Raw genomic sequence first — 12406 nt, forward strand, 5'->3', positions numbered from 1 at the left:
TACTTTCCACAATAAAGATAAATTAAAAAAAATAAATTTAATGAAAGAATGCCACCTAAAAAATCTTGAGACAAACAAAAATGGGAACACAACATAACAAAACTTATGGGATGCAACAAAAGCAGTTCTATGAGCAAAGAAGTTTATAGTGAAAAAATGAATACATCAAAAAGAAAAAGAACTATTTCAAATAAACACTTTAACTTTACACTTCAAGGAGAAAAAACAAACAAACTGAGTTCAACATTAGTAGAAGTCAGAAAATAGTAAAGATTAGAACAAAAATAAATAAAACGGAGAGCAGGAAAACAATAAAAAAGAATAGCAAAAAAAAAAAAAAAAGAATAGCAAAACTAAGAATTGCTTCTTTTAAAATATTTTAAAAATTGACAATTTTTTTTAGCTAGACTAACAAAGAAAAAGAGAGAGGACCCTAATATAAAGTTGTAAATAAAAGAGACATGATAACTGATACCACAATACATAGGATCTTAAGAGACTACTACAAATCAATATATGCCAACAAATTAGACAACCTAGAAGTAATGGATAAATTCCTAGAAACATACAACAAAGGAGAAATAGAAAATTTAAACAGACAAATAAAAAGAAAGGGGATTGAATCAGTAATCAAAAACCTCCAAACAAAGAAAAACTCAATACCAGATGGTTTTACTGATGAATTTTACCAAATATTCAAAGTAAAAATAATGACAATCCTCAAACTCTTCCAAAAAATTAAAGCAGTGAGAACACTCTGAGACTCATTTCTTGAGGTTAATGTTACCCTGATATCAAAGTCAGATAAGGATACTACAAAAAAAGACTACAAGACAATATCCCTGATGAACACAGATGCAAAAATTCTCAATAAAATACTAGAAAACTGAATTCAACAGCATATTAAAAGGATCATACATTATGATCAAATGGGATTTGTCCCTGGAATGGTAGGATGGTTTGACATACACAAATCAGTAAATGTGATATCCCACATTAATTGAATGAAGAATAAAAATAATAAGATCATCTCAATAGATATCAAAGAGCATTTGACAAAATTCAACATCCATTTATGATAGAAACTCTCAACAAATTAGCTATAGAAGGAGCATAAGTCAATATAATAAATGTCATATATGACAAGCCTAAAGCTCACAAAATACTCAGTTGTGAAAAATTGAAAGCTTTTCTGAGATCAAGAACAACTCAATAGCAAAAAACAACAACAAACAATCCAATTTAAAAAATGGACAAAATAGCTGAATAGACATTTTTTTCCAAAAAAGACATACAGAAGGCCAACAGCTACATGAAAAGATGCTCAATGTCACTAGTAATCAGGGAAATATAAATCAAAACCACAATGAGATATCACCTTACATGTTTCAGAATGGCTATTGTCAAAAAGATAAGAAACAAGTGTTGTTGAGGATGTGGAGAAAAGGGGACCCTTGTGCACTCGGTGGGAATGTAAATTAGTACAGCTACTATGGAAAAAAGTATGGAGGTTCCTCAAAAAATTACAAATAGAACTACTGTATGAACCAGAATTCCACTTCTGGGTATCTATCCAAAGAAAACAAAAAACACGAACTCAAAAAGATACATGCATTTTCAGGTTTATTGCAGCATTATTGACAAGAGTCAAGAAATGAAAACAACCTAAGTGCCCAAACTAAGAATGAGAAATTTCGACTACAAGCCCATGGATGGGGGCAGAGATATCAGGAAAGCTTGCCAGAGTTGGTAAGGTCAGATGAATGGGTAAAGAAGATGTTTTATTTATACCTTTTAATTACACATATATAATAGAATATTGTCCTATACTAGAGGCCCAATGCATGAAATTTGTGCAAGGGTAGGCCCTCACAGCCCCGGCTGCCTCGGCCCTCACAGCCCTGGCTGCCTTGCAGCCCTGCAGCCCTGCCACCTGCCCACTGTTCATTCCGGAAGGTCGTTCTGGAAGGTTGTTCTGCCATCCAGTCTAATTAGCATATTAGCTCTTAATTATATAGGATAGAGGCCTGGTGCACTGGTGCGGGCTGGCTGTTTTTCCCTGAAGGGTGTCCTGGATCAGGGTAAGGGTCCCGCTGGGGTGCCTGGCCAGCCTGGGTGAGGGGCTGATGGCTGTTTTCAGGCTGGCCATGCCCCCTGGCGACCCAAGCTCCCAGCCTCTCCTTTTTTTCTTTTTTCTGGGATTTATTTATCTTCTATAATTGAAACTTTGTAGCCTTGAGCGGAGCCGAGGGCCAGCCAGGGCAGGTGGGAAGCTTGGCTTTCTCCATCGCCGGGGGCAACCCAAGCCTCCTGCTCCATGGCCTAGCTGCTGCCATCTTAGTTGGGTTAATTTGCATACTCACTCCTGATTGGGTGGTGGGCGTGGCTTGTGGGTGTGGCTTGAGCATAGCGGAGGGATGGTTAATTTGCATGTTTCTCTTTTGTTATATCCTATCTAATAACAGACAAACATGGTAATTAACCATACCTCCGCTATGCTTCCCATTGGCTAATCAGGGCGATATGCAAATTAACTGCCAACCAAGATGGCGGCCGGCAGCCAGGCAGCTGAAGTGAACAGGAGGCTTGCTTGCTCCAGTGATGGAGGAAGCCAAGGTTCCCCGCCTGCTGCAGCCGGGTTCTGAGCTGCACTCTAAGCAACAATGTTGCAGTTATAGAAGCTAAACAAACCCAGAAACCTGCTTTCAGCCAGCCAGCCTCGGAGCTGGAGCCGCAACAAAGTTTCAATTACAGAAGGTAAATAAATCCCAGAATAAAAATTTAAAAAAAGAAAAAAAGGAGAGTCTCAGAGCTTCAGTTGCAGGCTTGGCCTGCCTGAAAACAGCCCTCAGCCCCTCATCCAGGCTGGCCAGGCACCCCAGTGGGGAACCCCACCCTAAAGGGGGTACGGGCAGCCTGAAAACAGCCATCAGCCCCTCACCCAGGCTGGCCAGGCACCCAAGCGGGACCCCCACCCTGATCTGGGACACCATTCAGGGCAAACCAGCCGGCCCCCACCCGTGCACCAGGCCTCTATCCTATATAGTAAAAGGGTAATATGCAAACTGACCCTAACAGCAGAAAGACTGGGAATGACTGGTCACTATGACATACACTGACCACCAGGGGGCAGATGCTCAATGCAGGAGCTGCCCCCTGGTGGTCAGTGCGCTCCCACAGGGGGAGCTCTGCTCAGCCACAAGCCAGGCTGATGGCTGCCAGTACAGCGGCGGTGGTGGGAGCCTCTCCCGCCTCCTCAGCAGCGCTAAGGATGTCCGACTGCAGTTTAGGCCTGCTCCCCACTGGCAAGTGGACATCCCCCAAGGGCTGCCTGGCTGCCAGAGGGATGTCTGATTGCCATCTTAGGCCCAATCCCCCGGGGAGCAGGCCTAAGCCAGCAAGTGGTCATCCCCCGAGGGGTCCCAGACTGCAAGAGGACACAGGCCGGGCTGAGGGACCCCCACGCCGAGTGCACAAATTTTTGTGCACCGGGCCTCTAGCAGGATAATAAAAGCCTAATATGCTAAGTGTCCAGTCATCCAGTCATCCGTTCAACCGATCAAAGCATAATATGCTAATGATATGCTAAGGCCACTCAACCACTCGCTATGATATGCACTGACCACCACGGGGCAGACAGTCAACAAGTTGCTATGACGTGCACTGACCACCAGGGGGCAGACGCTCCAACTGGTAGGTTAGCTTGCTGCTAGGGTCCAGCCAATTGGGACTGAACAAGACGAGCTGGACATGCCCTGGAGCCCTCCTGTGGTCCCTCCCTGGCTGGCCAACCTCCTGCGTCCCTCTGATCATGCACTGGTGGGGTCCGTCAGCCTGGCCTGCGCCCTCTCGCAATCCGGGACCCCTCTGGGGATGTCAGAGAGCTGGTTTTGGCCCAATCCTGCAGGCCAGGCATGAATTCTTGCACTGGGCCTCTAGTTTAGACATAAAAAGGAATAAAATTGTGACAACAGGAATGAACCCTGAGAGCATAATGATAAGTGAAATAAATCAGAATGAGAAAGACAAATATTGTATTATCTCAATGATATCTGAACTCTAAAACTAAACTCATAGAAACAGAGACTAGATTGGTGGTTGGCAGAGCCAGGGGTGGAGGCAAAATGAGCAAAGGAAATCAAAAGGTACAAACTTCAGTTATAAAATAAATAAGTTATGAGGGTGAAATGTACAGCATGGTGACTATAGTTAATGATTCTGTATTGCATATTTGAAAGTTACTAAGAGAATAAATCTTAAAAGTTCTCATCACAAGAAAAAAACTTTTTGTAACTATGTATAATAATAGATGTTAACTAGACCTATTGTGGTGATCATTTTGCAATATATACAAATACTGAATCATTATATTGTACACCTGAAACTAATATAATGTTTTATGTCGATTCTACCTCAATTTAAAACAATAAAAAGAATGCAGTGACTTAAAATAGCAAGCGTATTCCCCTGCTCATAGGTCTGTGAGAGACTCTAGGCTCCAGGTTCTGAGCTTGACAATGAAGAGCAGGTTCAGGGTGGCTCCAGGTGTCCCTTGTCTTTGAATCAATGGCTGCTTGTAGTATGTGATTTGCTTCTTGTGTCTCACTCTGGGCCCCAGGCTGAATAATCACCAGCCACCTAGGATATGCTCTAATTGTTATTGGAGTGCAACATCCAAGCATATTTTAAACCTTTGTTTAAATTACAAATGCTGACATCTCATTGGCTAAAGCAAAATTTAAAATCAAGCACAACACAAATAGAGCAGAAAAGTATACTTAGAGTATACAGGGGGAAATATTTGCTGAACAACAACCCAAACTCACACATGTGAAGTGCAATGGGAGAGAGCGAGAAGAATATTATGTAAGTCAAAGTTCTTGGTTTGTAAGCAATAGAAACAGATTCTGCCTTATTTAAGCAGAAAAGGAATTTATTTAGGAGTTCTTAGCCCCTAAAATCTCCTGGAAGTCTTGAAAACCAATCTTAGAGACTATGCAGTCAGGAATAACTTCCAAAATCCCACAGAACTAGACTGGAGAGGACACTGTTGTTATTGCCAGTAGCATGAACACTCAAGCTCACACCACCCACACCACTGTTGCTACAATTACTGGCACTGTAGAAACTGGGTAAGGTGATTTCTCTACTGCCACACATTGTTAAAGTTATGCAAATGTGCACACGCACAAACACACACACACACACACACACACACACACACACACACCCCACAGGCTTTTTCATGCCATTAGCTTCTAATTCATAATCTGGAGTAGATGTGTCCTATTGGCAGATCCTAGATCATGTGCACATTCCTAACACAGGGAGGTGGAAAAGCAAGAACCTGGCATATCCAGTTTCTACAAAGGTGGAAATCTCTGCCCCATAAGAATGGGGATTGTCTCAAACATACGTAATGAACTCAGATGCTATGTGGCAAAAATAAAAATAAAAAAGAATGAGAAATTTCAACTACAAGCCCACAGATGAGAGCAGAGATATTACGAAGGCTTTCCAGAGTTGGTAAGGTTCAGTTAGAAAGTTGAAGACAGGTAACATGAATAAGGAAAACAGCACATTTGATGATCTGAAAGTAGGTCAGCATGGCTCAGCTACAATGTATGGAGGTGGATGTGTATGGAGTGGCAGTGGGAAAGAGCATCATGAGATTAGAAAGAAAAATGGGGACCAGATCATGAAAAGCCTTGTATATTATGTTAATTGGTCAGGATGTGTATGTAGAAAATAGAAACTACTTTTAGGTATTTTAGAAAGGTATTTAATACATAAAATATTAGTGGAAGGGCTGGAGGAATAGAAGTCAAGGGACTGCTATGATTTCATAGCTGAGATCTAGGGGTCAGGAAGCTGCTGCTGCTGCCATTGATGTTGCCTCAATTGCTCTCACATCCATGGAACTAGTGAGTAGATACCAGAACTTAGTTACTCCACTGCAATTGCCTCTAACACTCACATTTTCATAATCGTGCTTGCTAATAGTTGCTATAATAACAGAAGACAGCTTCTACTTCATTTTCATCTTCCAAATTTAGTGCAAGTGCATCAGATTGGCAGAACCAACCACATCTACAACTCTTGTGGCAAGGCTTTATGGGGAATATAGCTTTTAGCTTTCCATAATCTCCAATTAGAAGGAGAGTAGAATGGAGATTGAAATATCCAATCCGTAGTATTAGTACACTATGTTAATGAGCATGAATTTTATCTCAAGGACTATGTAAAAAAATGATGTATTTTTAAAGCATGGGTAGTACATACTTATATTTGCTTTTTAAAAGGTGATTTTATGAGGAAGTAATTCCAGGAGTATACAATAGAAGATCTTCTCACTTGAGATAGAGTAGAGGAACAAATCAAGTGAAGGAAATAGCTTAGGAAGATGTAAAGAATATAGAATCATCAGAACTTAGTACAGGGTTGACTGGTTATGGTGAACTGAATTACACCGACGTTTCAGGGTTGGACAATCAGAGGGATGGCGATATGGCTCAACAAAATGGAATAGAGAAGGAAAAAAAATAGGAGCATAATAGATTAAGGTTTAGAAATGTTGACTTTTTAGACCCTGTAAAACATCCAAATAGGATTATTGAGCATGTGATTGGATATATCACTCTAAGGCTTTTCAGAGGGATATGCTCTGAAGATCTAAATTCAGGAATCATGAGTACAGAGGTTAGAGTCAATGTCATAGGAAAATTCAGTAACAACATATTTAGGTAAATAATACTAGCTACTCAAACAAATAACCCCAAAATCTCAGTGATTTAACATTTTAAGGTTTATTTCTTACTCACCTCATAGTCTAGTATAGATTGTTGTATTTGGTGGGGGAGGTGTTTCTCTTCCATCATCATTCAGAAGCCCCATGTTACTTCTACCCAGGTTACTTCTACCATCTTCTAGGCCTTCAAAATACCCTGATGGATCCTCTGTACCTAGCCAAATGAAGAACAAAAAGATCTTGAAAGAATGTTGAGGGTTTAGAGGTCAGGATAGAAGTTTGAATATGGCTTCTCAAACTATCTGTAGCAAAGGACCACTTTAAAAAAACCTTCCAATACTTACCTGGCAGGGGAGATACCATAATCATGAAGGTGGTTTTCCCAGGGCGAACCTTATCCATTGCACTCCTGATGTGCTGACCCCTGTGACTCCCCCAATTGTGGGAAACTCAACTGCATAATTTGAGGTAGTAGGAGACTGCATTTGTGCTCTCCCCTGGCATATAAAAAAATAAAAATAAAAAAACAGAAGACCTTCCATCCTGTTGCAGATTATTACTTTTGTAAAAAACAATCAAAATGTTAGAACATCAAATTTCTATAAAAATTTCTAAACACTTTGATTTGCTGTATTTACCATGTTATGGACCAGAAACAAGTCATAGAATGATACTATTCTCTGAACCACACTTTCAAGAAGCATTGGTGTAAATTGCTTCTGATGACCTCCCATTGACCTGAACCAATTATATACGGCCACTTGAATGGGAGAGGAATGGAAAATGTTCAAAGGAGGAAATTAAGTAATTGTCTCTGCCTTGATCCACTCTTCTGGCCCCAAATATCAGTTTTTCTCCTGTTCCCTTACAGTAGTAATCCATCTCCAAAGGATATAGCCTAAAGGCCCATGAGTCATTACATCTGTTTAAAATCCCAGATGGTGCACAGATCTTTCCATCAGATCTAGATGTGAATTCTCTTGGTTTGATGTCCTCTGAACTAAAAAGACAAGCAATCTACTCCGCCCACCAGACTTATACCCAATATATAATGGTAGAAGTGAAGAAGAATAACTGTACAAGACACTCTTGTTAGGAAGTGAGAAGAATGAGAAAGGCAAAATTACATATATAAAATATTATAAACCTCTCTCTACATATTTATATATTATATATAATAAATCTCCATATATATATCTAGAGAACCAGGAAAACCAGTGGTATAATTCAGTACAAATCCAAAGATTGAGAACCAGGGGAGTTGGTGGTATAAGTCCTGGTCTGAGGCCAAAGGCCCAAGAATCAAGAGCATTGATATCTGAGGGCAGGAGAAAGTGAACGTCCCAGCTCAAACAGAGAGAACAAATTCACCCTTCCTCTGCCTTTTTTTGTTCTATTCAGGCTCTCAACAGATTAGATGATGCCCACTTACCCGCTTTGAGGGGTAAATAGAGGGTTATATGGAGGTTTGATGTATACCCAGGCTTTGACATAGGATTGGGAAGTTTCCAGGCTAGTTAAAACAAGAACAGAATCGTTTCCTCATGCCTCAATCTACTTGATTTTAGTAATTCAGCAGCTTTACTATAGTGACTCATTTTTTTTCTTCACTATTCCTCATTAGGAACATAAGGCAATTAGAAGTAAACAGGAAGGAGCAATCCCTTCTTCCTCCTACAGCCTTGCAGTCTCCCTTTAGTGTTCTCTATTAGCAGAACAAAACAGGGAGCAGCTGGCAAAGCAAAAAATTGGTTTGAAGATTCCCAGACACAAGCATCACAAAGCTGAAGGGTGACTTTGGAGCTTGAGTAATAGTTGAATATGCACACAGGCAAGGGTACAACTTTAGACAAAACCCAGAGGGTAGCGTCAGCTTGACTCTATAGGGGAATTCTGGAGTGTAACTTATGCCTCAAAGTTGTTCCCATCTCAGTCAGGGGAATTAGAGCTTTCACAGTCCTGCACATATCAGTCCTTGGTTAAGAGCTGTCCCTAAGGGCATAGAAATCCCCAGGTACTTCCAGTCTCTGTGAAGGCAGGCAAAGTGACTCCAATGGCCTAAGAGTAGTTCTCTAAAGAAGAGCTGCAGATCCTGGCTGTTGAATGTAAAAGCCCAGTGAAACTTGGTTCAAGGGGAGCATCCCAGAAAGGTGGATAAATATCCAAGAGTAATGGTTGAAGCACCAACAATATCCCCTCTGGAGACATAGTTCTAAAAGCTGCCTTATTTCTCTACTTTTCTTTACCAAATCTCTCTCTCTCTCTCTCAATTTAATAGCTACTACTTTGGGAAGATGCTGGTAAAGGGTATAAGTTTTCAACTACAAGATGACTAAGTTCTAAGAATCTAATGCACAGCATAATATGTACTGTATTGTATACTTGAAATTTGCTAAGGGAGTAGATTTTAAGCTTTCTCACCATACACACACACAGTAACTATGTGAGGTGATGACTGTGTTAATTACCTTGATTGTGGTAATCATTTCACAATATATGTATATTTCAAATCATCATGGTATACACTTTAAGTGTATCAATTTTTTGGTCAGTTATACCTCAGTAAAGCTGGGGGAAAAATAATAGCTGCTACTTTGAGGTTATATGCAACAATAGTTACTCTCAGATACCCCATGTGTAATGTGATCTTATCCTAAGAGCTGAGTCATTTTGTTGAAATCCTACTAGGGCTTTTTTGCTCAAAGCCTTTTAAAGGCATCTCTCTCTTTGAAGTAATGTGTTTTCCAACCCTGCAAAGCCCCCAGATGTGGGACTTTCTCTATTCCCTTTAATTTCTGCTTGTAAACCAGTTAATTCTATTCTATGCTAATCTCTTTCTGGAAGTACCTTGCACATCACACTTAAAAAGTCACCAATAGCCCTAGCCAGTGTGACTCAGTTGGCTGGGTGTTGTCCCATGCACCGAAAGGTTGCTGGTTGGATTTCTGGTCAAGGCACATTCCCCAATCCCTAGTAGAGGATGTGCAGGAGGCAGCAGATTAATGTTTCTCTCTCACATTGATGTTTCTCTCTCCCTCCCTCTCTCTCTAAAAGTCAATAAAAAATATTTTATAGCCCTGACCAGTTTGGCTCAGTGGATAGAGCGTCGGCCTGCGGACTGAAGGGTCCCGGGTTCAATTCCAGTCAAGGGCATGTACCTTGGTTGCAGGCACATCCCCAGTAGGGGGTGTACAGGAGGCAGCTGATCGATGTTTCTCTCTCTCATCGATGTTTCTAACTCTCAATCCCTCTCCCTTCCTCTCTGTAAAAATCAATAAAATATATTTTTTAAAAAATCTTTTATAAAAGTCACCAACACCTACTATTAATATTGCTTTCTGTACTCTACCCTTAGCACTACAAATTATGTACTTGTACTGATCTGCCTCCTAAAGTATTGTAGGTAACAGTTAGCAACTGCCTAATATGAATCTCCACTTATCCAGCCTACTATATACTTCCTTAATTCCTACATGACTACTATGCTAAACTAATGCCACATATTTTAGAAATTTTTTGTTATAATAGGCCCTATTTCTATTATTAATCAAGGTTAATGATTATAGCTATAACTGTGAGTTTTAAAAAAAGGGGGGGGTTCTATAGAAAGTAACCTCACGGGGTGATCTGATCATAAATTCCTAATTGGGCAGGTCATGGTGGATGGTCACAGTCCAGGCATATAACTTCTCTCATTTTTTTTCACAATATTTATAATTAATTTTTTAAAATTATTGACACTATTACAGATGTCCCCATTTTCCTCCCTTCTACTCAGCCCCTGTCCCACCCCAGTCCTTCCCCACACTATTATCTGTGTCCATGGGTTATGCATATATATTTTTTGCTTAATTTCTTCCCATCCCCTCCTCCTTCCTACCCTCTGAGATATGTCATTCTGTTCTATGCATCCATGCCTCTGGACCTATTTCATTCTTCAATTTATTTTGTCATTAGATTCTGAATATAAGTGAGATCGTGTGATATTTGTCTTTCTCTAACTGGCTTATTTTGCTTAGCATAATAATCTCCAGGTCCATCCATGCTGTCCTTCTTTTTTATAGTAAAATAATATTACATTGTGTAAATTTACCACAACGTTTTTATCCACTCATCTACTGATGGGCACTTGGGCTGTTTCCAGATCTTAGCTATTGTAAGTAACTTTGCTATGAACATAGGGGTGCATATATTCTTTCTGATTGGTGTTTCGGGGTTCTGAGGATATATTCCCAGAAGTGGGATCACTGGGTCAAATGGTGGTTCCAATTTTAATTTTTGAGGAAACTCCATATTGTTTTTCACAGTGACTGCATCAGTCTGCATTCCCACCAACTGTATACTAGGGTTCCCTTTTCTCCACAACCTCGCCAGTACTTGCAGGTGTGAGATGATACCTCATTGTCATTTGATTTGCATTTCTCTAATGATTAGTGACATTGAGCATTTTTTCATGTCAATTGGTCATCTGTATTTCCTCTTTGGAGAAGTGACTATTCAGATCCTTTGCCCATTATTTAATTGGATTGTTTTTCTTCCTGGTGTTGAGTTGTATGAATTATTTGTATATTTTGGAAATTAATTCCTTATCAGATATGTCATTAGCAAATATGTTCTCCCATACAGTGGGTTCCATTTTCATTTTGTTGGTTTCTTTTGCTGTGCAGAAACTTTTTAGTTTGATGTAGTCACATTTGTGTATTTTTTACCTTTGTTTCTCTTGCCCTAAGAGATGTATTGGTGAAAATATTACTATCTGAAATGTCTGAGATTTTACTGCCTGTTTTCTTCTAGGGTTTTTATGGTTTCATGGCTTACATTTTTTGATATATATATATGGGATTGAGCCTGCAACCCAGGCATGTGCCCTGATCAGAATCAAACCAGCAACCTTTTGATACATGGATCGATGGCCAACCAACTGAACCATACCAGCCAGGGCAAGTCTCTTATCCATTTTGAGTTTATGCGTGTGCATGATGTAAATTGATTAAGTTGGTAGTCTAGTTTCATTTTTTCACATGTACCTGTCCAATTTTCCCAAACCATTTATTAAAGAGACTATCTTTACTCCATTGTATGCTCTTGCCTTCTTTGTCAACTATTAGTTGACCATATTGGCATGGATCAATTTCTGGGGTCTCTGTTCTGTTCCATTGGCCTATATGCCTGATTTTTTTTTGTTTTTTTTTGTGTGCCAGTTCCGGGCTATGTTCATTACAGTGGCTTTGTAGTTTAGTTTGATATCTGGTATTGTGATTCCTCCAACTTTGTTCTCTTTCAAGATTGCTGAGGATATTTGTGTGTGTGTGTTTTGTTTGTTTGTTTTTTTGGTCCCATATAAATTTTGGGAATATCTGTTCTCAATTTGTGAACTATGCTATTGGTATTTTAATAGGGATTGTGTTGGATCTGTAGATTGCTTTGGGTAGTATGGACATTTTAACGATGTTAATTCTTCCAACCCATGAATACGGTATATGCTTTCACTTGTTTGTATCTCCTTCTATCTCCTTCTTCAATGTCCTATAGTTTTCCAAGAGTAAACTCAACCTCTTTGGTTGAGTTTATTCCCAGGTATTATATATTTTTTGTTGTTGCAATGGTAAATGGGATTATTTTTAGTTTCTCTTTCCAAGAGTTCTTTATTGGTGTATA

General features: G+C 39.8%; 1 non-coding gene across 1 annotated transcript; it reads left to right on the forward strand.

The window, feature by feature from the left end:
• The first annotated feature begins 7084 nt into the window (after positions 1-7084).
• Positions 7085-7248, forward strand: LOC139000588 (U1 spliceosomal RNA). The gene has a single exon (XR_011469643.1). It is a non-coding gene; the product is annotated as a U1 spliceosomal RNA (small nuclear RNA).
• Positions 7249-12406: the final 5158 nt, after the last annotated feature.

Source organism: Myotis yumanensis, unplaced genomic scaffold, assembly GCF_028538775.1.
Source record: "Myotis yumanensis isolate MYYU_CA2020_CCGP unplaced genomic scaffold, mMyoYum1.0.hap1 SCAF_1, whole genome shotgun sequence".
Lineage (NCBI taxonomy): Eukaryota > Metazoa > Chordata > Mammalia > Chiroptera > Vespertilionidae > Myotis > Myotis yumanensis.